Genomic DNA, 24,704 nt, shown 5'->3' with positions numbered 1-24,704 from the left:
CTCAAGAAAAATAAGGAGAGTAGGCTGCCTGTGTGACCTCAAGACAACACACTGTGCTGGAATGAGTCTTACAGCAAGAGTTCAAAGTTCAAGTTCTAATTCTAGAACTTGTTGAGTGTAAAATTCACAGCAAGTCATAGAACCTCTTGGAACCCCAGTTTCCACATCTGGAAAAAGGGGCAGAATAGTATCAAAAATGCTTCACTCCCAGGAATGTGGTGAGCATAAAATCAAATAATGAAAAAAAGGCCACTGTAAAGCACTGAATAAATGTAAGGTAATACCGTTAATAAAATCTCATTTAGTTTAATATTTCTGCTAAATCTTTTTATTTTCCTATAGTCTTTTCCGAGTATTTGTTCTTCTGCAGGTAGAATTCTGTGGGTTGAAACCAGACTATAAAAATCTGTGGGTTTTTTTTTTCTGGCACTCAGACTATCTGCTATGAAGAATGTTTTCCCTTAGTTAAGGTAACAGCTATAAATGTTCAGTTTGCCCCTAAGTCATTATCTGAGTCATGTTTCTGTATGAGTCAAGAAATATAAGAAATACAGAAATTATCTATTTGTCCCCTTTCTTTTCTTTGTATAAATATCTTTTTAGATGTAACCTAAGAAATAACTAGCCTCTGTCTTGGCTTTCTTAGTATTTTAAAGAGACTGTTGGAGAGGAATAAGGTAATGGGAGATTATCTTCATCAAGAAAGAGCCTGTGCATATAACCTCTACACACACACAGACACACAGACACACAGACACACACACACACACACACACACACACACACACACACACACAATATCAACAAAAATCCTATGCTCCAGCCAGAAAAACACCTTCTTGCCACTAGGCCCCTATTAATGCTGGTACCTCCACCTGGAATTCCTGTTCCTCTGATTATACCTAGAATTCAGGGTTTTGTTATCATCTCAAACTTTCAGTGAGATAGATTGAGTGGTTCTTTGCCCTATGCTTAATCTTTTAGGCCAATATTCCTTTTTTTGCAGATGGTGAATCTGACAGAGGAAGAATTAAATGACTTGTTCAAGGTCACCTTTGAGGAATTTGGAGGAAGTTTAACTTTTGTATATTTTTCCCCTGTACTCCAGGTATGTTTTGTCAAATCATCCTAGTCTGAACCAGCTTACCCATCAGGTTCTCCTGTAACACGTATATAATACCACATGTTGCCTTGCACTATAGTTGCCTGTGAATAGACACCTCCCTTCCCAAAGAGTAGGTCCCACAGAAGAGTAACTATCTTATTCTCCAAATCCTTTAGAGCTTTTAGCACTGAGTACGTAGCCAGGTATCACAAATTTTGTATTTGCTGAATTGAAGTGGAACATCTCAAGGGTATTTTTCTATTGCCTTTCTATGAATTAGCTCAGTTTTGTATGAGTCCACTTTGATTCTCACCTAAATAAGATCATCTAGAAACACCAAAAGCACCAGTGTAGATGCAAGAGATGGTGAAGACCTGAGGCCGACTGCTGCCTTCTGCCAGCCCTGCAATTCTCAAAGAACAAGGGTCGATGGGCAATCCTTCCAGACAGCTTCTGGGAGTGACCCGTCCTTGACACATTGAGTTAGCTGTGCTCTGAAGACCCAAAGCGATTCGAAGCATGATTTTAATGACTGTCATTACTTCTGCCATTACTACCACCCAATAAAAACCATCATCAGCTTGATGTGATTATCCTTCGGTTGTGCAGTGCCTCTGGACTCCAGCAAGCAACAGAGCATATGGTCTTTGCCAATAGCATTATTCATCAATGGAGGATAAAATTCACAGTAGCACCCAGCTTGTCACAGTGGGGAATGGCTTTGGGCAAGTCACCGCTTCAACTCAGCTTAGGTCTTTCAAAGATGTGGGCTCTTATTCACAATGCCCTTCATAAAAATGAAAATGAAACACATGCTGAATGGGATTTTTAGAACAATGAGAACCCTATAATTAGGAAGCAATAGCTAAAATTATATTATCGCTAAGAGCAAAGCATAGTAACAAGTTAATGCAATTACTAATCCAGCTTTTTCAGAGATAGAAGCAAATCATGCAATTAAATCCCTAGTCTATATTTTTTCAGGAGCCTAATGAAAGGAAAACAAATGAACTGGATCCTCCATCTTCCACCCTTGCCTCTGCTAAGCCATCAGAGGACAAGTTTCCCACCCCCTCTCTCTCCAATTTCATTTGAAAAATAAAACAGGCCTCCAGCTGTGAAATGGATTATGCTCTACAACTATGCACCTGGAATAGAAGCCATCATTCTTCATGAAGGTTGTCGAGAATTTTGTATCGCAGCATGGCAGCTTCCTATTCCCTCATTCGCCTGCGTATCCCACTTAACAAAAGATTCGCTATGCACTGACTTGTATGTGACTCTCAGTGTGCACAGTATACACTGTGACCTGTCCCCAAATGAACACAGTACCAGTCTAATGTACCACCTTACCTGTGGCTCTCTCCCATACACAGCCAATCCACTACAGGCAAATGATCTACCCATGGTCTCCCAAACACAGTCTTCACTGTCTGGTCACAGCTTCTTTACACATGGCATTCACTCTGCTTGCAGAGGCATTTTAGAGTGGATATCTAATGAAGGAGATTACTCCCAGGCATGCACATAGGAGGGCACTGGTCTGATACACTGATTGACAGTTCACTACTGCAAAGAGGACAGATGAGAAGGCAGCTCAGCTCTTTGATGCTAAGGAAAAAACACAGAACCTCACTCATCTAGATGTAATTATAAACTTTAGTATCCATCAGTACCAAGCCAAAATCATTGCTGTTTGGACATACATTATTAGAAATTAACAGCAAAATTTAGTAAATTGTTGGCCAGATCTGAATGCAGAATAGCCACCTCTGAGTGAGCATTTTGAGCAATCTAACTCACACATTTCTGGTTCAACAAAGTTACTAGATGAGAAGACCCAAAACAGTGTGTAAATGGAACACAGATTTGTAAATAGTTAATTTATAATCATATACGGCAAATTAACCTGTATTTCATTGACTAACGTGCCACCAATCATAAGACATGCCATCATTTAATCTGTCATGAAGAAGTGAAAAAACGCAATTAAACCGTGACATCATGCTTCCTTATTAGAAATGTTCATTTTTATGCTAAATTTACATAAATACATATTTATTTAAATAACACAAGACCACAATATGAACATCTATGCCCAAGTCTCTGCATGCCCAGCAATGACTGCCACCCTGACAATGGTGACTGACATCATCAAGTGTAAGATGCATCCTGATTTTAGTTGTTCAACTGTGACACAACGGGCACCTCAGCACTGATGAAATATGGTACCCACCTGTCACATGAGCTTCTCATGATCCAGCAGCCTCTCCTCACCTGACACTGGCTCTAGTCCCCAGTAATAACTCTGACCCTGTTTGTCCTGAGTCTTCTCTTCCTTTGTTTCCCACTTCCCTCACGGGGCTACTCAGTAACCAGTTAGCTGCTAAGGCTCAAGCCTTTTTTAATTTTAATTTTAATTTTTTCCAAAACTCCTCAACAATTGCAATTGCCACTTTGTTTCTATTATTGCCCTTGACCTATTTATTTATTTACTTATTTATTTATTTATTTAAAGTTTCTTTTGTTTTTAAACAAGAAGGCTAGATACAGTGACTCATGCATGTAATCCCAGCACTTTGGGAGGCCGAGGCAGGTGACTCACTGGAGGTCCCGAGTTCGAGACCAGTCTGTCCAACATGGCAAAACCCCGTCTCTACTAAAAATACAAAAATTAGTTAGAGGTGTAATCCCAGCTACTCGTGTGGCTGAGGCAGGAGAATCGCTTGAACCTGGGCGTCAGAGGTTGCAGTGAACCAAGATCATGCCATTGCTCTCCAGCTTGGGCAACAGAGCGAGACCCTGTCCAAAAAAAAAAAAATCTCAAGGTTGAGCATAGTGACTCACACCTATAATCCCAGCACTTTGGGAGGCTAAGGTGGGCGGACCACCTGAGGTCAGGAGTTGGATACCAGCCTGGCCAACATGATGAAACCTCGTCTCTACTAAAAATACAAAAATCAGCCATGCATGGTGGCACATGCCTGTAATCCCAGCTACTTGGGAGACTGAGGCAGGAGAATCACTTCAACCTGGGAGGCGGAGGTTGCAGTGAGCCAAGATTGCGCCACTGCACTCCAGCCTGAGCAACAGAGTGAAACTCCATCTGAAAAAAAGGAAAAATCAAGAGAATCTTCCCTTCATCAATTGGAAAACAGTAACTTCCCCTATTCTCACCCAGGAGGAGAGAATGAAAAAATGTTATTATTTTAATATCTTTATAATTTTAGTACCATGTACATAACATGAAATTTACCATTTTAATCATTTTTATTACAACAAATTTTTTTTTTAATTTTTCTGCTATTGTCGTCATATACTTTCCCTGCATATTATAAACACCATGATGTATTGTTATAATTTTTCCCCAAGAGGCTTTCGGAGGTCTGCAATGAGTTACGGTAGAAAACACAGTGATCCGGTGTGCTAGTTCGAAGACTGCCTTTCCTTGGCTTCCAGGAAGCCTCCTAAACCTGCCTTTTCTATTAGCCTACCTTTTTTTTTTCCCCAATCTTTTTAAATTCTATTACAGATGTACAGCAAGATCAAAGGGAACACCTTGTCCCTGGGGCTTTAGCTAGTGGCTGAAAGAGAAGCATAGAAATGTCTTTAACTCTTTCCAGTCGATATCACTGGATATCTATAGGTTATACAGATAACTAAGGTTATCCAATCATCCCATGACCACTCAGCCAGAGGGGGTGAGATCACCCCACCACATCCTTTACATACACACACACACACACACACACACACACTTTTCAGGCTTACTGTTGCCTTTTTATTTACTTTGTTTCACCTTGGCAGAGACTGTTAATGCTCATGCTAACCTGATTTCACCTGTATAAAAACGTCCAGGGACATGTGGGCATTCTGTGATTTGTCCCGGTTCTAAATATCCCCGAGGGTGGTCCTGACCCACATAAAAACAAGTCTGCTTCAGAGCCAGCTTCAAAGCCTACCTCTCTGACCCCCAAACCTCAGGTGATCGCACTCTCCTCTGGCCAGTGATGGTTCTTAGAGTCCGTACTTCCTATTTGATATTTATATGCAACGGTGTGCTGGTAAATGTTTAGCACCTGGCTCTGGGGGTGGAGAGGTGGGAGTCTGGGTTTGGCGGGTTTGCGCATTCAATTTCTGTGGTGTAAACACTCCCACCACGGCTATTTCAAGTCACCAGTATGATGTCACTGACCACAGTCAGGAAGGGACGCACTGTGGCATATTGCTATGTAGTATTTCTACCACACAGATATAATACACAGAAATAACTTCAAGATCAGAGATAATAGTGAAAGGTAGTAAAACAACTAGAAAGTGATGAGTTTTGACTATTTATTACGTTTGTTATTAGTATACTTTATTTAATTATAACTTTATATAATTTAATTTCTAATAATGGCTGTGTTTAATAACTAGCTCACAAAACTGGAAAACTTAGCAATTGGTTTTGCAAACCAGTAGGAGTTGCTCCAGCCCACAAAAGTAATAAAGTATATGCTATCTTGCATTATTATTTTAAATCTTTTATGTCCGCAACTAAATTATATACCTCAGATTATGAAGTTATTTGTCTTAAATACTTCTTTTTATTTACCATGCTGCTAAACACAAATAAGTGATTAACTTTTCTTTTTTTTTTTGAGACGGAGTCTCACTCTGTTGCCTAGGCTGGAGTGCAGTGGCACCATCTCGGCTCACTGCAACTTCCACCTCCCAGGTTCCAGAAATCCTCCTGCCTCAGCCCCAATAGTAGCTGGGATTACAGGTACGTGCCACCATGCCCGGCTAATTTTTGTATTTTTAGTAGAGATGGGGTTTCACCATGTTGGCCAGGCTGGTCTCAAACTCCTGACCTCAGGTGATACACCTGCCTCGGTCTCCCAAAGTGTTTCGATTACAGGCGTGAGCCACTGAGACTGACCAGTAATTAACTTCTAACATTAATAATGTTTACTCATTGTAAATGTTTTTGAGAGGCCGCTAAAATTCACCAATCACAAAATTTAGACTGGGCCCCAAATCTGACCCTTCCCGAATCATATCTTTAACCTAGAAAGTTTATGCACTAAAAACATTTATCAAAAAAGATAGATTGGCTTAGTGAGGTGGCTCACCCCTCTAATTCCAGAACTTTGAGAGGCCGAGGCTGGTGGGTTGCTTGAGTCTAGGAGTTTGTGATCAGCCTGGGCAATATGGCAAAACCCTGTCTCTACTAAAAATAAATGAAAAAATAAAAAATAAAAAGATATATTACTGACAGTGTAATTGAATCATTTCTGCTACCAACTATAAGATTGCCTACCATTAAGAGCAGCGGTGACCAGCTTTGCTATCAGTGCTGTTAGGAACACTGATTACCTTTCAACCCCAACAAGCAAGCAAGCCAACTCCTATGATTGCTGAAGTGAGAGCTCTAAAAGAGAGAGTATTCTCGGAGAGGGGAGCCCTGTGGTGGGTAAACAAAGTGAGAAACTTAACTAACCAAACTTGTAAGCATAATCAGTCTCTTTACAATTTACAGTTACAAAGAAGTGGCATGTAACCCCAAATGTCAACTTATTATCAAGGAGATACTATCATTATCCCCACTGATGGAATAGCTTCCCAGTAAGAACAATACTGGTATTCATTAACCAGGATTCTTCCTTCCCAGAAACAAGGAATCAGATTAGCAATGAGAAGGATATTTGGTGCGTATCCACATGGAGAATTTAAAGGTCTTGAAAGATATATCCTCTAGATATGAAACATCCAAACGAACTCTCTCTCTTCCACAGTGAAGTGTATCTATTTGTTGCAAAAGTAATTGCAGTTTTTGCCATTAAAAACAATGACAAAAACTGCAATTAGTTTTGCACCAACTTAATAGCTAATCCCCAGACTATTAATATCTACCAAAGTGTGTCTGTCATCTATGAAAAGTACTGGTAAAGTCTGTGAAAATTTTCACTGAATGTCACCAAAGGCACTATTATCTCATGCCAGAGAAGTTACGAGTGCATCCTAGTACTAGTAACTAGTATTCACTAATACTAGTTAGCTTTGTACACTACAGTTCCATGGCAGAGACAGCTTACTGAAAATATGTCCCAGTTCAGGGTTGGCAAATACACAGCACATGTGCTGCCCCCATCCCTTCCCATACCCTTGGCAGACATCACTAATTGATCACTACACTCTTCCTTCATTGAGTCTTACAGTTCTTCCCAACACAGCTCTATATGCAGCACTACCAATCCTGGCCCTGAGTTCCCGATGAAGAATTAGGAAGCAAGGCATGTGCAGGTTTCTCACAGGGAGGTTAAGGACTACATGGAACTAAGTGCATTATTTCAAGTTCATTTTGATAGTGTGCTCTTGGAGGGTTAATGTTGTTGCCTGTTGCTCCTTACTGTAAACCCCTAGGTCCTGATTACCAAGGGGATATCAAGGGCTCTATGTTGGCTTTGGTTTTTCTCCCCTCCAGTGTTACAATATGGAGATGCCTACGTCCTACCTACACAGAACGAATTGTTCACCATCATTTTGTCAGTGAGCGTACGTTTTAGAAGTCAGTTACCTATTTAAGCTTCCCTTGGCTCTTTGCCACTTCCACTAGAGGGCGCCACTGAAAAGGAAAGGAGGTAAAACTAAAGGGAAGCCATTTTTCTCCTCAGTGCCTTCATGTGGCCTCTGCTCAGCCTTACCATCCAGAAAAGGAAGTCCTCAACCAGTCTATACAGCCTGTGGTGTACCACGGACATAGTCACTCTCCACACAAACAGAAACATCTCTTGCTATACTTGCCCTTCTCCTCTGATCCCAAACAACCTTCATTCATCTCAATCACTTTCCCACGGACTTGTTTTCCTTCTTTCATTAGACCCAGAGCTCCATGAGGGCAAAGCTGGTCTTTGTCTTCCCAAACCATTATGATGCCTGGCGCAGAGTAGGTCCTCCATACACAGTTGTGTGTTACAGACTTCATGTGCTGAAAAATCACGGGCCTATTATTCGGGGTGACAGAAGTGGAAACCACACCACCTTATTAAGTTGTAGCAAATTTTCCACAACTTCATAGGCATGTGCTTGGACCCTGCTTTCTAATTCTTCAAACCAGGAAGTAACTCCCATATGTGCACTAGTGTTCTGCTCTTCTACACAGTGGAATTAAGCTTCTTAACTCTGCATCTATAAGGCTTGATACAAAAGGAAACTCTGTTGTCATTTAACCTGACGTTGTAGTTTTCCTTGAAGGTCTCACAGGAGAGCTTTGGGGACAACCCTCTCATCAAAATGATTTCTAGCTGCTGCCCTTCTCCCACCTTGAAATTCTTAAAGTTATTTTCCCCCCTGTTGTCTTTAATTATGTTCTTCCAATAGCCTTGTAAAATTGAGCAAGTTCCCGACAGCATTTTGAAAGGCCCTGTGAGCTACCGGGTCAGCATTTTCAATCTCTAATTATAAATCTGCCTGATGGCTTTCACTTAATACTTCTAGGTGGGGCTGAGGGTAATTGATGGTTTTGAAACTAACTCTTCAATAGCAGCCGTCAATGTATCAAGGCTTAATTTCTCTTATGATCTCAGAGAAGTTGCTGCAAGTGATGAAGAACTTATGTTATCATCCATCCTAGGAAAACAGAGAGATTTTATTAGCGCGTAGTGAAATATTTATAAGAACATTAGAGCTTGTGGGACTCAAGAACTGACTTCACCTCAAACTTTCATTTACATACTTGCTTCCAGGGAAATCTATTATGGGATGGCCTGGATATGTCACTTTAAAAATCCTGCCTTTAATGAACAAATGAGAAAAGGTGAGTAGTTTTCTCTAGAAAGAACATTTTTCTCACCCACTGCCTTCCCGGAAAGATAAAAATATGCTCAAAATATAGCATAGAAATAAAGGGGCTATTTTGAAACAGAGACAAAAACATTTTAACTCAAGAAAGAAACGTCAGTGATGATGGAGGATTTCTTTAATAAAAAGAAGAGGCTTCATTTTTTGTTCACAAAGAAACTTGGTCTCTCAGTCTTCAGTCGTGACTTTCTGTTTTACCGAACTATTGTTTTAATTGTGACTTCTTAGTGTTCTCCTTGTCTTCCCTTAACATTTCCATGTTACTTTGTTGGTACTCATTGTCCTTCTGACAAGCCATGTCAGTCTCTTCCACACTGCCTTTTCCATCAAATGTATACTACAGTACCTTCATTAGCCCATTACAGATGCTATGTTTATTCATTCATTCAACAAACATGTATTGTGGGTCTACCATTGGCCAGATGTGATGAATACGAACACAGAAAGCAGTCCACACTCTCAAGGAACTTGCAGTTCAATGAGAACTTGATTGTTTAGAAACCACCTGGCAATGTTACAAACTATATTACATTTTCAAGCTATATTCAAGTTATCAGAGACTGTCATCACTCCTCCGAGCTAGAGATTCTGATTAGCTGACACATCTGCAACACTGATCTAGTGGACAAGATGTAACTATGATTCCTTGACCTGAATTTAGAGGCCTTTAGTACAACAACAGTGCTGGGAGAGGAAGCTGAGGGAAGACTGGTAGAAGTCTGGAACTTCAGCAAAGAACAGATATAAATTCATAGAAAGACAGACTTGCTTTCCTCTAGTTCAACAGTTCTACGGTAAGACTTTGTGCAACTGAGAATTAGACTTTTCTGGCAGCAAAGCTGTGTCAGCCCTTTACGGGTTTACCTGGAATAATTCACATTCCCTTCCTTAACATTCTACCTGGCCAAACTATCCAGGCCTAACATAAACCTCAGAGCCCACAGTGAGACTCATAGTCACCTAGTTGCTCTGACCTACTGCAATAAGAAACCAATGTTTTGTTTTGTTTTAATGAAGTAAATGATCTTTAATGCCAAAAAGCACACTCGCTTTGGGTAGCTCAAGAAGTGTCAATTCAGACAGAAGCCTACCTCCAAAGTACAGAGCAGAAAAAAGCATTCCCCAAAATACATTCTGGATTTTACCTCTCCCTCAAGCCCATGCTTAAAGTCAGCATCTAGGTAATGCTAATGATTAGTAAATCAAAAGGCATTTATTTAATGGAGACGCTTCAGTATGCTGCAGTAAGTTGCCTTCTGCCATATGGCTTTGGGCATGAAGTGATTAAACTGTAATGTCTGGAGCCTCGGTTGCTGGCTATTTAGTGGTGTTATGCATCATGAACTCCGAGATAGCTGCAAATCTGTTTTCAGTTTGCATTCCCAGCAAAAAAGGACTCCTGGCCCAGAGGGATTTAAATCCTCCTCCACTAATCACTATGGCATACAGAATCACACTGATCCTGCATATAGTTAGTAGCTAGAGACAACCCAATCCTAACTCAGGATAGAGACAGGGACCTTCATTAGGCAGCCATTCCCAGGGTTTAAAAGCAAAGAAAACGATAATCTGCAATGACTAAGAAAGCAAGAAGGGAAGGAAGGCCCAGCACAGAGCCCTTGAGATGAGGACAATTTGGGGCACAGTAAAAAGGCTGCAGCCTGGCCCTTCTCGAACACTATTCCATTGGCTGATCATAATTGCTACCCGGCATTGATAGCATCTTCTCTGCCAGGCACTCTGCTAAGCACTTTAACACATGCTACCCAGGCTGGGTGTGGTGGCCGATGCCTGTAATCTCCGCACTTTGGGAGGCTGAGGCAGGAGGATCACTTGAGCCCGGGAATTTGAGACAAGCCTGGGCAACAGAGTGAGAACCCATCTCTACAACAAATAAAACACAAAACTTAGCAGGGCAGCGTGGTGCATACCTGAGTCCCAGCTACTTAAGAGGCTGAGGTGGGAGGATTGCTTGAGCCTAGGAGATTAAGGCTGCAGTGAGCTGAGATCGCACCACTGCACTCCGGCCTGGGTGACAGAGCAAGACCTTAGCTCGAAAACAAAACAATACAAAACAAAAACATATCTCACCTCTTTTAATATTCTCAACATCCTCTATCTACTAGGTACTACTATTGTCCCCATTTTACTGATGACAAAACAGAGGCTCAGAGGACTTAGGCAAGTTGACCAAGGTCACAGCTGGTTAGTGGTGGAGCTGAAGTTCAAATTCAAGTCTGCTAGACTGCAGGGCCAAAATTCTCTAACTACAGTCCTAGTTGAGCATTACCACTAGTTCCTTAGGTAAGAAAAACTGATGATGAATACCACCATCAGGGAATTTTTAGTTTCTTGCTTCTAAATATGATCGGTAAACTATGTATGAGCCTCACTGCAATAAGTAGACTTAGTCTTTTTGTTTGTTTGTTTGTTTGTTTGTTTGAGACGGAGTTTCACTCTGTTGCCAGGCTGGAGTGCAGTGGTGCGATCTCGGGTCACTGCAAACTCTGCCTCCCAGGTTCAAGTGATTCCCCTGCCTCAGCCTCCCAAGTAGGTGGAACTACAGGCGGCATGCCACCATGCCCAGCTAATTTTTTTTTTTTTTTTTTTTTTTTTGTATTTTAGTAGAGACAGAGTTTCACCATGTTGGCCAGGATGGTCTTTATCTCCTGATCTTGTGATCCGCCCGCCTCGGCCTCCCAAAGTGCTGGGATTACAGGCGCGAGCCACTGCGGCCGGCTGACTTGGTCATTTTCTTTCTTTCTTTCTTTTTTTTTTTTTTTTTTTTTTTCAGACAGAGTCTCACTCTGTCACCCAGGCTGGAGTGCAGTGGCCGGATCTCAGCTCACTGCAAGCTCCGCCTCCCGGGTTTACGCCATTCTCCTGCCTCAGCCTCCTGAGTAGCTGGGACTACAGGCGCCTGCCACCACGCCCGGCTAGTTTTTTGGTATTTTTTTAGTAGAGACGGGGTTTCACCGTGTTAGCCAGGATGGTCTCGATCTCCTGACCTCGTGATCCGCCCGTCTCGGCCTCCCAAAGTGCTAGGATTACAGGCTTGAGCCACCGCGCCCGGCCTTGACTTGGTCATTTTCAACAAATCCTTTTGTTGGCTTCATAAAATCCAAAGTTAAGCAACCATTTCAAGTGCTGTTACATACAAACACCTGATCCAGGAAATCATGCCTATTGTCTAAATGATCCAAGAACCTAGATAGGGCAAAAATAGATAATTATTTCCTGTTCAGAATTCTGCCTCAATATGGCTTGTGCCATCTTATGTGCTATCCATTATAGCATTGTAAGTGTTATTAGGAATATAACCCAGTTCCTGTCCCCAAGAATCTTGCCTTTCTACTGGAGAGACTGGAAACAAAGAGGTCAGTAATACTTCAAAGTATAAGCAATTTAATTCCTCAGTGGAATTAAAGTACCATAGCCATGCAGGGAATCAAAAGAGTTCAAAAGAAAGCCTTGGCTACTTTGCTATGTGCAAGAGCAACTACCAGAGTAAAATCAGAAAAGAAACTCTTGTTCATCTATTCAACTCAGCATGAATAAATCACTTAAAATCATAATTGCTCTGGAACTTTCGGTGGCTATGGGCAAAAAGTCCTATAGAGAATTTAATAAAACTGTAGGCATTGTATCAATCAATCCCTCTGGAAATTTTTAGCATAACTCAGGAGTTAGAAACTTCCTTCTTGCAAAAGACAGAGGCACTGTCTCACCCTCAGCCAACAGCCTCCTTCCTGATGGGTCCTGCTTCATTAACTTTTAACTGGTGCTTTTACTATTCAGTTTGTACTTTTAAACTTTTAAAGCTTTTATCAGATGTCCTTTGAAACCAAAGCATACCATTAAAACACACACATTTCCAACATGACCAGATTTTTTTAAAAAGACCTATTCACAAAGACCTTGAGAGGACAAAGAATGTATTTAATGATAGCAACTAGCATGGCGCCAGTAATGAATGGTTCTGTTCTGCCAATAATACCCAAAACTAAGGCAATGATTTTTTTGTAAGCCTTGTTTTGCTTTAGAAATTTACAGTAATACACTTTCCCATATATTATCTTATTTCGTCCTTCTGATAACCATAGCACCAAGCAAAGTTGGTTTTATTATCCCCATTTTAAAATAAGGAAACTATGGTTCACAGCATTTAAATAACAGAGCCAGGCTTACACAAGCAGTAAGCAACAGAGTCAGCGCCAGAATTCCAGCTCTCTGGTTTCCAGCCCATTGCCATTTCAAGTTAGCTATTTATATCAAACAATATAACTTCTATTCTTATGTGATCTCTGCAAGGAAAGGTTGCAATCCTATTTGTCTTTGGATCCCTGGCACCTGACTTGGGACAAGTAAGAGTTTATGGTGGACCAGAAATAAAGACACTTTGTTCGAATGTCTGTGCTTTTCACAGTCACTGTTACCAGTTAGCTGGGTTATGCTAACACTAAGGCCAAAGTTTCAGGTTTTAAATATGCATGGGACAGTGAGTTTTCTGGTATTCCATGGCCACACAATCTTGCTAACCTATCCCAAAAGGGACCTGGCAAGGTAATGGCTACATTGGTCCAATGTACTCCCCTAATCTATCCTCCATGCTTGAAATTAGGGACTGTCACTCCTACAACTAACTTCTCAGGAAACGTCCTTGCCTGTAGTCTCTCCCAGGAGGATTCTGAGGCAGGGCCTTGTATAGCGATAGCCACACTCTACTCCCAGTGATTCTCCCCTTACTCCCAGCCTGGTATAGCTAATTAGAGCAGAGCTGGTGCTTGGTTCAAAGGCTATCAATGAGCATCCAAAAACCTTTGAGATGTCCTGGCAGAAACAGTCCCAATGGAAACAGTGATTTACTGGGCCCATCATATGTTCCTTATCATAAATTCAAAGTGAAGGTATATGGTAGAAAGGAATTCACCAGGGTGATGAAATGATCCGTACAGCAAATCCCCATGACACAAGTTTACCCATGTAACAAACCTGCACTTATACCCCTGAACTTAAAAGTTAAAAAGGAAATAAAAAAGAATATAGAAAAAAAAAAAAGGAATTTGAGGAGAAGCAATAGAGAAAGAAATTTAAAAATTAAAAAACTTTAAAAAAACAAACTAAATATAATAGAAAAGAGTAACTTAGGAGTGAGAAGAGAGAATCAGAGATGAAGACACATTGATGGTAGAGTCCCAGGGGAGGAAACTCGGGGAAGCTTCCCCACTGGGTTCCAGCCAGGGTTACAGAGCTGACAGCTGTCTGCTGGAACTGAGGTTGGGTTTTCTTCCCATCAAGACCAGTTGCTCTTTAATCTTTTTGGATCCCAATCACTTTAATAATCTGATGAAAGTTATGGGTCCTTGTCTCAGAAAAACGTGTATATGTGCGTTCAGACCAATGATTGCATTTAATTTCAAGAGATTTCTAGATTCCCTAAGCCTGACTTCCGATTCACTAAGGACCCATGGACCACAGGGCAAGAAATCTTGTTTAAACTATTAGTTCATCTCAGATAGCTATGGTATCATATCCATCTCTGAAGCTCAGCATTTAGTGTGGGGCCTGAAACATAGCAGGTATTACATACATCTTGGAAGAATGATTGAGTGAATGAATGAATGAGTGAATAAGTAGATGAATAAAATAAATACAACTTGAAGTTTATGTCCTACTGAGAGCACATTGGCTGCATCCTCTTCTTCTTACGATATACTGTATTCATGTAAGCTGAGTAGTATGTCGGGAAGGAATGCCTGTAACCAGATGATGCCTAATATATCCATCAATGTAATTGATGGGCACACCGTCACCTTCTACGTCCAGAGCTGGAAGGCCATTGTACCACCAGCTACATACAAATCAGAACTTGGAATGTCATAGCCTAAAAGAGCAGCTCTACTTTTCTAGTAGATATAGAAATGAAAAGCAACTATGTTTTCTACCTGAAATGTATGTGTAATGATTATTTTGAATAATAAGCTACTTTTACCTAATATATAACTTGAAGAAAGGTTATGTGACATAGCTTTGTACCTGCCCCCTCACCCACTGCCAATCTAAGTGTGTCACAGATAGAGAGATTTCAATTAAGCTTATCTTGTGGACCATAACGTGGGTAGAACAAACCTGCTCTTTGGTTTGTCGGGTGGTGGGGGAAAATAAAAGGGAATTATAGCAGAATATAATGATCTCAAACTTTAAGTATTGAAGTCATTGTTTCAAACTGATTACATCTAAAAGTAAGAGTCAATTCTGTGAGCTATATTTTTTGATTTCTTAATTCTTGATCATAAAACTCCCATATAGTCCAGGCATAGTGGCTCAAACCTGTGATCTCAGCACTTTGGGAGGCTGAGGCAGGAGGATTGCTTTAGGCCAGGAGTTCGTGACCAACCTGAGTAACATAGCAAGACCTTATCTCTACTAAAAAAAAAAAAAAAAAAAAAAAAAAAATTAGTCAGGAGTGGTGGCATGTGCCTGTAGTCCCAACTACTCGGCAGGCTGAGGCTGGAGGATTTCTTGAGCCTGGGAGATCAAGGGTGCAGTAAGCTGTGATCATGGCACTGCACTCCAGCCTGGGCAACAGAGCAAGACCCTGTCTCAAAAACAAAAAATAAAACAAAAAACCTCCTATATAAAAAGCTGGGCTTCAACCTAAATCTTCAGTAATTAGAATTGTAAGGTATGGCATACAATTGCAGTTTTCATGTAGATAGTCTTCCCTTCCTTGTGGATCCCATGCCCTGGTAGCACAAGAAGAACGAGGGCCCAAATCACTTACAATACACAACTTATGGGGTTCCATTTGTCTCAGTACTTCCTTATGGGTACAAGTGGCATAAAATACTGTATGGTGCTTCCATCCAAGGAGCACAAACATTCTCTCATTAGTATGTTTAAAGCCCAGTAACAGAAAATCTATACTTGGCATGTGACATAGCTAACCCTAAAAACCTAATTTTTGCTAGCTCTTGAGTCACTTAGCTTACCTAAGCATAACATTTATTTTATTTTATTATATTTTATTTATCTTATTTTTATTTTTATTTTTTTGAGACAGGGTCTTGCTCTGTCACCCAGGCTGGAGTGCAGTGATGCAATCTAGGCTCACCACAGCCTCGACCTCCCAGGCTCAAGCTATCCTCCCGCCTCAGCCCCTGAGGAACTAGGACCACAGGTATGCGTCACCACACCCAGCTAATTTTTGTATTTTTTTTTTTTTTTTTGTAGAGATGAGGTTTCACCATGTTGCCCAAGCTGGTCTCCAACTTCTGGGCTCAAGCAGTCTGCCCTCCTTGGCCTCCCAAAATGCTGGGATTACAGGTGAGCCACCACGCCCAGTCATGTTTAGTATATTATTATTTTTTAATGTGATTTAGCATATTGCTGCTGTATTCCGCATGTGCATGGGGTGAAGGACAGTGAAAAAATAAATTTCTGGCTGGGCGCAGTGGCTCATGCCTGTAATCCCAGCACTCTGGGAGGCCGAGACAGGCAGATCACCTGAGGTCAGGAGTTCAAAACTAGCCTGGCCAACATGGCAAAACCCCGTCTCTACTAAAAATACAAAAATTAGCTGAGCATGGTGGCACATGCCTGTAATCCCAGCTACTCAAGAGGCTGAGGGAGGAGAATCGCTTGAACCTGGGAGTCAGAGGCTGCAGTAAGCCAAAATCATGCCACTGCACTCTAGCCTAGGCAATAGAGCAAGCTCCATCTCAAAAAAAAAAAAAAGAAAAAGAATTTCCTGAATACCTTTTGAGGCAAGGACTTTCCAAAGATTATCTCATTGTGTTAGTCTGTTCTCGTGCTGCTAATAAAGACATACCTGAGACCGAGTAATTTATAAAGGAAAGAGGGTTACTTGACTGAGTTCCACATGGCTGGGGAAGCCTCAGGACACTTACAATCATAGTGGAAGGGGAAGCTAGCACATCCTTCTTCACATGGCAGCAGCAAGGAAAAGTGCCAAGCAAAAGGAAAGGGAGAAAAGCCCCTTAAAAAACCATCAGATCTTGTGAGAACTCACTCACAAGAGAACAGCATGAGGGTAAATCCGCCATGATTCAATTACCTCCCACCGGGTCCCTCCCACAATATGTGAGAATTATGGGAACTACAATTCAAGATGAGATTTGGGTGGGGACATAGCCAAACCATATCACTCATCCTAAGGATTCTTTTTTTTCTTTTTCTTTTTTTTTTTTAACCCATTTTACAGACCAAGAAATTGAGCTACAGTGAGATCACACAGCCTAGATCGCAAAGCCAAGAGTTGGGATTTGAGCCTAGAATAATCTGACCTCAGAGTCTGGATGTTAGTCTCTTGCTGCCTCCCCTGTGTTACGAGGTCACGTCTAAATCACCTCCGTTATTGAAAACCAGTTACGAAAGACCTATTCTGCTGGATAGAGCAATCACCTCAGTCAAGTATGATCCAAATGTTGCCATTAGGTCCTACCCAACCCCATCAAAGGTCAGAACCTGGAGGTGTGGTACTCCCTCCAGTCCAAAAAAAAAAAAAAACCCCGTAGGTCAGAGTAAGAAGCAGCTCTCAGCCATCAGTGGGAGGGTTAAGATAAAGAATAGAAAGATGTAACCTGACCCAGAACTTAGCTCTCATTTTTAGCAGGCAAGAGCTCCTTGCAGGGTGACCTTAAATCAGACCCACAATTTCATTTTTTTGTTTGTTTGTTTTCTTTTTGGAATGGCAATAACAATGTCTGCCCACCATCCACCACTTTCAGTTGGTTTTTACAGTAGAACTGGCACGGCCCTTTAAGCAGGCTCTCGCGTGCAGAGTTGATTTTCCCCTTGCACACAGAGCAGATCATCAGGCTCCCTCCAGCCCCAGGACCTTTCTCTAACCATAAAAAGGCAATCTGTACCTCTAAACCCCAAATCCTTCCCTATCCCTGCTGCACCCAGCTGTGCAAGGTGAGTCCTGGGAAGTCACAGCCCCCACAATCCCACATTTTCTCATCAGTATTCTTTGCTAGTTCCAGATATTGCAGCATCACTGCTGTTCAAGATTAGAACTTAAGAACTTGAAAAGGTCAAGAAAGATGTGGTGCCTTGTCTCCATACCAAGTAAACAATCCGCGGCATTGGCTTTTGACAAGTGACAACAGACTCACGGGGCAGCAGTTGAGGAGCTGTGCTTATGTGATACTTACCATCCTGAGAAGCGTATCCATATGGGGATGCCCATACCTAGGTAACCCAACCCCATGGACTCAGACCAGTGGTGAACCCTAGAGAATCTTCATCATTTGCTCAGCTGTCACCACTTCCACAGGTGCAAGAAATGGCCGATAGTTCCAGAGGATGACCCCAGCCTCTCAAATAGAAAAGGGAGTGTGTTAGATGTCATCCAGCCAGTCGTATAGAAAGGTGGCCTTTAAGAAACGGTGGTTAATGTTGGAAGGAAACATAAGGTATTTTCATAGTCTTCAAAGAGAAATAAATGACCAGCGCCAAGGGCTGCAGACAGCAGGCCAGGCAGCCTGACGGAGCTCTGTATTCACTTTATTCTAACCTGTTGGGGGCAGGGAAATTCATGGGTCCACACTCTATGAATCCATGGTCCACAGACTCATTACATTGTACATTGTCTGATTAATCCTTCCGATAACTGATCCTGCTCTGGCATGAGATAGCTGTGTGACCTTGAACCAATCATTAACCTTTGGGCGTGTCCTCTTCTAATGCCAAGGTAAGAATTATCAACATGTATGTTGAAATCCCCAAGGATTATGCCAAGGAATGGAACAGAGAGGAAGACAGTGAGACATGTTGAGGGGGTAGAGGACTTGGATAGAGAAGAGTGAGGCAGAGAAGCAGCGTAAATAAGTGGGAGAATATCTAGGGGAGAAAGGGGGAGGCAAATTCAATAAACAGTTTCAAAGTATGAGCCTCAAAATAAATGTCTTTCTTCCTTGCAATATTACTGTTTTGTACTGGCTTAAGAAGCTAGACTATCTCCTGTCTGCAGAAAACAGACAGGATAACAGGAAACAGTTTTGGATTCCACAGTGATTATAGCTACTTAAGTTTGACTTACCAAATACTGTCTCAAACAGATGGTATGTAACATTTGATTAAGGGCTTATCCTGCAAGCCCGACAGGGAACATTTCTTTCCCGCTTAATATAGAAAAAATGTACAGAAGAAGGGAAATAAACTGACAATCTTTCCCATATTCCATGTATACCAACGTTTATGCCTTTTCTAAAATGAATCTGTGCTTATTATGCAACTCAAGACCAAACTACATAATGATGACACCATAGAATTTCAGTGAAAAAGGATATTGAAGATCATCCTATATAAGCTCCTTATTTTATAAATAAGGAAACAGAGACACAGAAAGATAAGACTGTTTGCCCATGGTCACACTGTGGCACATCTGGGACCAGGTCCCCTGATTCCAGGTCTGGCATTCACACTAGTCTTTACATGTGCATAATGTTCAACATAGGGAAAACATACAAATCTGTCAGCAACATTATTACTAAATTAGCGCCATTCTGTGATGAGCAATTATCAGAACTTGAAGCTGATGGGTAATGCCATTCTAGTCCAGTTAATGAGCCAAAAGCTTGGTTCTTCAAAACACTTAACATTAATCAGCATTTGGCTTCAGTTTGTGACAAGTGTTTTCAAAACATCACAGACAATTACAATATTCCTAGCTTTGCCTAGTGTAAATACATGATGAAAGAAAGTCAGAATTTCATAAATGACAGTCTCCAGAATGGAAATAATGAGTCCCTTAGAGAAGGTACAATGTGTTCATCTTTCTTGCTAGCCAAAAGTAATTTGGGAACTAACGAGGTCACTGAGAAATTACAAAGTGTGAACTTCTGCTGGGTGAGGATGAAAAGGCCTCTTTTCACAATAGCAAAGCAGAGCTAGCACGTGAGATCGGCCTCATAATGAGTAATGAAGGAGTGACCCCAGGCTTCATGCCTCATCAGCCAGCCCCACACACACCCCCTTCCCCCTTGGTTACTGGCAGTGCCTCAAAGGAGGGGGCTCCCAAGCATGGAGTACTGAAATGCCCATCTAGGGCAGAAGAAGAAGCATTCCAAGAGGACTTGGGAACTCATTACACAGTAGCCTGATGCTGGGAAAGTAGCAGAAGAAAGAAAACAGAAAAGTAAAATGGTGGTTGGTAGAAAGATGACGTCCTCAGCTCCAAGCTCCACATTTCCCAGGATGGTTATTGCAGAATTTTGTCCTCTAGGATTTCTGGAGAAGTTATCTATGATTGATTGATTGATGGACTTTCTGCAAGCTAAGAACCCAACTGTGGTTAATATTAGGTTTTCTGAAAGACAGAGAATTGCTTGATTAACTGGGCTTAGGACAGTGTTACTCATTAGCTAGTTTTATATTAATAAAAATATGTTAATCAATTAACTAGTCATTGTCGATCACCTGGTTAATAACTAATATTTATTGAGAAGTCACTGTGTGACAGGAACAGTGTGAAATGTTTTCCCTTCATTATCGCATTCACTCCTCACCATGAGTCTCTGAGATGATAGTAATCATAATTACATTCAGGAATTTATTCGACATATATATTGAGTACCTGCTTATCAATAGACAGTTCTAGGCACTGGAGATACAGCAGTGAATAGGCAAAATTTCTCCTGTCTTTTGGATAGATTATAGCAGGTAACTGCCTCACAAACTTCCCCAAAATCTACTGGCACAAAACAAGTAACACTAATTATTGTTCATAAGTGTATGGGTTTTCCAAGTGGTTTTTCTGATCTTGATGGGACTCACTCATGTGTCTGTTGCCAACTGGCAGATTAGCTGGTCTAAAAGGGTCTCTACTAGGAAAACTCATCTCTACTCCACAAGGTCTCCCATCTTTCAGCAGCTCTTCTAAACTTATTCTTATAGAAAAGGCAGGGGTCCCAAGAGAGGGGCTGGAAATGTACAAAGCCTCTTGAGGCCTAGATTGGGAGCTCATACAGTATCACTTCTGCAACACTCTGTTAGCCAAAGAATGTCATGAGACTAGCCCAGGTTCAAGGGTGGGGAAATGGAGTTGACCTCATAATGGAAAGAGTTGCAAAGTCACATTGAAAACACAGGATATGAGAGGTCATTGATGCAGACCATCTACTACATATATAATGATGACTAAAATGACACTAAGGAATTCATGCAAATATTTCATTTGAGTGTCACAATAATCCCAGGAGGCAAATTCTATTACCAATCTCTGCTCCTCAGATGAGGAAATTGAGGCCTACGGAGGTTAAAAAACTTGTCTAAGATCTACGAATATTTGGTGATGGCCTCAGGGCTCAAACCCAAGATTCCCATGTCTGAGCACTGACCTACTATGTGATTCTCTCCAGCCTGCACACTTCGAGAGAGAAATTACAGGACATGGTCACTGCTCATAAGACACTGACAGTCCTACTGTGGATAGATAAGTCCCTGAGGAATCAGTAACAATACGTGTCTCTAACTCAAACTTGATAATTGCTCAACAAGCAGTAAGAATTAAGGGGTCCCGGACAAGAGACAGAAACTTCCATAAAGAGGTTCTCCAGTGAACTGGGCTTTGAAGGGTCTGGACAGTGAACAGCAAAAGGGGAGAGTTTTCTGATAATGGCATCCTCTCACCTTCATGTAACGGTTTATAATATAAACTTCCTTTTCTTTAGAATGGCATTCAGTGCTGCATGCAATAGAAAACCTGATTAATAGTGACTTCTCATATGGGGTTTTTTGTTTGTCATGCACAACGAGTGTGGGAAAAAGAAGTTCAGGACTTCACAATAGCCAGATGATGTCATCAAGGAACCAGGTTCTTTCTGTTTTTCTCCTCTGCCATTCTACAAACATGCCCTGATTCCTGGGGGTTTCATAATACCAGGATGGCAGCTGTATTCATGAGTATTCTTGTGCATTCTCAAATAGGAAGAAGGAGGAGGTGAGCATGCTAGCACATCCTGTCCACTTAACCACTTTCCCATGATTTTTACCCATTGTACCCTCCTTACTCTCATTGGCTAGAACTCAGTCATGCGTAGCTGCAGGGAAAGCTGGAGAAGCTAATGTTTCAGTTTTCTGAAACGTTGTAATATAGGCAAACAAGAAAAAAAGAGGGCTGTGAATGACTTTTGCATAATCAACCCACAGTGTCAATCCCAACCCGCCCAGCACCATCTCCCAGCGCTTTCCCTAGCCACTTCCATGCACCAGCAAACAAAAGTCCTCTGCATTAGTCCATTTTCACACTGCTGATAAAAACATACCTGAAACTGGGTAATTTATAAAGAAAAAGAGGTTTAATGAACTCACAGTTCCACGTGGCTGGGGAGGCCTGACAATCATGGCAGAAGGCAAAAGGCATGTCTTACATGGTGGCAGGCAAGAGAGCATGTGCAGGGGAACTTCCCTTTATAAAACCATCAGATCTCGTGAGACTTATTCACTATCATGAGAACAGCATGGCAAAGACCCGCCCCCATGATTCAATTACCTCCCACTGGGTCCCTCCCCATGACACGTGGGAATTGTGGGAGCTACAATTCAAAATAAGATTTGGGTAGGGACACAGCCAAACCATATCATCCTCATTCCAAGTGCACTTTAATCAGTTGTTCTCTTGGCTCCCTTTTTTATTTTCATAATGTCCTTTTGCCTTCATGGACTGTTGAAATTCTTCCATGACTCTTCCCTGATCCCCCATAGCTGGCATGACCCCTATCTTGTATTAGGTCACTTGGTCCTTCTGCTGCTGCCCCTGCTGTAGCACAGAGCACATTCTGATTTCATAGTTCCTCTACTAGAATGCAAACTCTTCAAGTCAGGGGTCATGTCCTATCCAGTCTTCTACCCACCTTTAGAACCACATGCAGCTCCAGGCTCATGTAGACATGAAGGAAATTGAGTGAGCTTCATGATTTAGCATGAGGAAGATGAGGAAAAGAAAGGTGGCATGAACAATTAGGGGACTGAATGAGCTGTTGAGGAGGAAAGAAGAAGTCTCCTCTTCCTACTTAGGCCTTCTTCCAACTGGGCCTAAGAATTAAACTGATATATGACAGATTGACAGGAGAAAAGCATACAAGTTTTATTACAATTTTTGCATATAAACAGGGGCCTTCACAAGAGAATGCTGAAAAAATGACCCGACAGAAAGATTCTTGCTCTGTTTACCCAGCCTGGAGTGCAGTGGTGTGAACACAGCTCACTGCAGCCTCAGTCTTTTGGTCTCAAGCAAACCTCCCATCTCAGCCTCCCAAGGTGCTGCGATAATGGCTGTGAGCCACCGCGCCTAGTGCTTTTGTGCATTTTAGACAAATAAACTATTGATTTGTGAAGAAATAACAAGACAAAAGGGTGTTGACCGGGGACTGTAAATTGTGAGGAACTGACTAAGATATATATTAGAGAGAACTAGAGGAAAATAAGAGTTATTTTGGTAACTTTGTTTGTCCAGATCCATTTCAGCATTGATTCCCAGTCCCTGGTGATAAGAATGTTCCTCTCTCTCTGTCTCTCTGTCTCTTTCTCTCTTTTCTTCTCCACACCATGATTCTTTAAGGAATGTTCTTCTTTTGCTGGTACAGGGTGGACACCTTTCTCATGGGAAATTTTATGGCCTGTTTAGATTTTTAAAAATGTGGAGGGGAGGGGTGGTCAGAAAGCCCTTCCTGCATCTGCTATTCCTCAAATGCCTTCAGCTCAACGTCATCAATCTGCCAAAGTGGCCTATTTTGGGGTGGCATGTCCTGAGCTCCTTTAGAACAGATGACAGGCACAATGCTGGTGCCATCGTCAGCACCAGGACACTGCTGAGTTCTGTTTCAGACTTGTTGAGTGTGAGGTGATCATGGAATTCTCAAATAGAAATTTAAAACAGGCATCCAGGTTCAGAGGAAAGGTCAGGATTTTTTTTTTTTTTTTTTTTTTTTTGAGATGGAGTCTCGCTCTGTCACCCAGCTGGAGTGCAGTGGCACAATCTCCACTCACTGCAAGCTCTGCCTCTCGGGTTCACGCCATTCTCCTGCCTCAGCCTCCCAAGTAGCTGGGACTACAGGCAACCGCCACCACACCAGGCTAAATTTTTTTTTTTTTTTTTTTTGTATTTTTAGTAGAGATGGGGTTTCACTGTGTTAGCCAGGATGGTCTCGATCTCTTGACGTTGTGATCTGCCTGCCTCAGCCTCCCAAAGTGCTGGGATTACAGGCGTGAGCCACCACACCCGGCCCAACAGGATTTCAATTGTAAGTTTGATACAAAGTGGAAAAGGCTGAAGATTTCATCCACAGTCTGAAAAGACCATATGACAGAGGAAGGGGTGAGCTCCAAAGAACAAGTATATATCAAAAACAGTGCTGGGCAAAGACTCAGATCTAATATCACTGAGGCTTCTGCCAGGCAGAGAGCAGTGGCCGTCTGCTCACCGCAGTGGCCAGTGTGTCTTTGTGAAGAGCAATGAAGGCCAGGATTGAGTGAGTACTGTCAGTACCAACTACCAACTCTAAATTTCAGATTAGCTGTGGATGGAGGCAGTAAATAACAAATGCGTTTGTCCAATTTCCTTACATTGCAAGTTTCAAAACCCAATTGTAGTTGGGTTGAGACCAGCTTAAGTAAAGAAGAATGTATTGGCTCATGAAAGAGTAGGATAGCTTTGGCTTCAGTCATGGCTGGATTCAGGGCCAAGTAATGTCCTCAGGACTGTCTCTTTCCATCCATTTCTCATCTC

The 24,704-nt window shown here is 41.7% G+C and overlaps 2 long non-coding RNA genes across 3 annotated transcripts in view; one reads left to right on the top strand and one right to left on the bottom strand.

Annotated features, from left to right (window-relative positions):
- The window catches only part of LOC139356681 (uncharacterized), a 68,930-nt gene that overhangs the window by 20,358 nt on the left and 23,868 nt on the right, over positions 1 to 24,704 (bottom strand). The gene's annotated exons all lie outside the window — the stretch shown is intronic.
- On the top strand, positions 127 to 18,464 carry LOC105483714 (uncharacterized). Of its 2 annotated transcripts, XR_011608973.1 has the most exons (5): positions 127 to 277; positions 1,007 to 1,108; positions 5,752 to 5,873; positions 8,836 to 8,906; positions 17,175 to 18,464. It is a non-coding gene; the product is annotated as an uncharacterized lncRNA (long non-coding RNA). The 2 variants fall into 2 exon arrangements; XR_011608974.1 differs by lacking the exons at positions 5,752 to 5,873; positions 8,836 to 8,906; positions 17,175 to 18,464 and adding an exon at positions 1,386 to 1,679 and having other exon boundaries at positions 155 to 277.

This window comes from Macaca nemestrina, chromosome 10 (assembly GCF_043159975.1).
Source record: "Macaca nemestrina isolate mMacNem1 chromosome 10, mMacNem.hap1, whole genome shotgun sequence".
Lineage (NCBI taxonomy): Eukaryota > Metazoa > Chordata > Mammalia > Primates > Cercopithecidae > Macaca > Macaca nemestrina.
Note: the sequence above shows the minus strand (reverse complement) of the source record. Positions and strands in the feature narration are given on the sequence as shown.